Below are 1,970 nucleotides of genomic sequence, written 5' to 3' on the forward strand. Positions count from 1 at the left end.
GAGGACGACGACGAGGACGAGGACGAAGACGGAGACGACGAGGACGGACGAAGACGACGAGGACGAACGACGACGACGACGACGACGAGGACTATGGACGACGCCGAGCGAGGACGAGACGAACGAAGACGCACGAGACGCGGACAGACGAAGATCGGACGCAGGACGTACGTACGAACTGACGAGGACGACGTACCAGGACGACGACGACGAGGACGGACTAACGAGACGGCGAGGACGACGAACGACGACGACGACTGACGACGACGACGACGACGAGGACTACGACGACGACGAGGCGACGAGAGACGGACGAGGACGACGACGACTACGACGGACGACGAGGACGACTGACCAGGACGACGACGACGAAGGCGGACGACGACGCACGCAGGACGATACGGACGACGAACGCGACTCGGACCGACGACGACTACTACAGTACTCCTATGCCGATGCCACGACTGAGGACGACTACTACTAGGACGACGACGACGACCACGGACGGAACGACGACAAGTACTACGAATAATACTAATACTGCTACTACTAATACTATTACTACTACTACTTCTACTAATACTAATAATAATTCTAATACTACAAATACTAATAATACTAATACTGCTAATAATACTAATAATATTAATAATACTAATACTACTCATACTGCTAATACTGCTGTTACAGTCCCAGACAGACTTCTCCATGACGTCTGTCTGGGACTGTAACAGCAGATTTCCTGTCACTGTCACTTTGCTCCAGCTGAACGCTGTTTAGTTCTGCCATCGGACTCAGACAACAATAATATACGTTATATATATTCTATAATATATTATCTATATATATATATATATATATATATATATATTACTCTTTCTTATTAGAGAGAAGTTGAATTTGTGCTTCAAAGATGTGTTTATGAACTGAATAATGATGAACTGTGTACTACACAATATCAACAAATCAAATTAATAACAACATAAAAACATCTCTACACACACACACACACACACACACCAGCACGTGTCATACAGCGAGGTGACAGCTGATCGATGCAGGTATCTGACCTTCATCACTGTCAGTCACCAGCAGCTTGATACAAAGCGACCTCTGAATCATCTTCACTTTCATATTGTCGTCCCGTCTCTGAACACACAGAATGTATTAAGTGAACTTTATTATTGGTTATTTCCCCAAGGCTGGTCCCAAGCACATTACAATGGATCCAATCGATACCAGAAGTTAGCGACTGGTTATTGTTTAGCTGAAGTTTTGCTGCAGAGTTGGTTTAGAAAGTTAACAGCAGATGAAACGATGAAAACTCTTTAAACGTCTCTTCTGTGTTATCAGATGAAAGAGAGAAAAGCGGTGAGACTGTGGGGTTTAAGAGTTCTGAGGACACTATGACTGCCTTTCAAATCAATCCAGCAAACTTCTGAATGTTCAAGATTTATTTCAAGTGGTGATAACAGCGTTTTGATAATACTCTCAGCTGAGGGCACTTTCTACAACTCCAAGTCCACAGACCGAATTAATAAAGACCCAGTTAACTGTCTGTTGGATCAGCAGAGAGTGTCCAAAATTCTCATAAACAATTTGACTAGTTCAGAAGGGTGTCGTCTCTTCCCATTGGTCCACGTTGGCACGGTCACGCCCCTTGGAGAGCAGCGTTATGACGAGATGGTTGTAGACCTGTAACTTTTCAAAGGAGAAACGTACCTGATGTGTTTTACATTCATAACTAATATAGTGCTCATTATACATGTTGTGCAGAAATACATGTTGATTGAGGCGGACAAACACATGTGATAATCATCAAGTGTGAATTAATACAATCAGGAGTTATTTACTGAATAATAATATCAAGATCACATGACCAGAAACACACAAAGGTGTGAGTCAGCTGACGGCAGCGTCGTGTTCTAGACTCTGATGTAGTTCAACACGTCACCTATGGACATTAACAC

The 1,970-nt window shown here is 43.9% G+C and overlaps 1 pseudogene; it reads left to right on the forward strand.

Moving 5' to 3' along the window:
* LOC115024909 (protein NLRC3-like) overlaps nucleotides 1-484 on the forward strand; it is a 5,024-nt pseudogene extending 4,540 nt beyond the window's left edge.
* The last annotated feature ends 1,486 nt before the right edge of the window (nucleotides 485-1,970 follow it).

The sequence above is a fragment of the Cottoperca gobio genome, chromosome 19 (assembly GCF_900634415.1).
Source record: "Cottoperca gobio chromosome 19, fCotGob3.1, whole genome shotgun sequence".
NCBI lineage: Eukaryota > Metazoa > Chordata > Actinopteri > Perciformes > Bovichtidae > Cottoperca > Cottoperca gobio.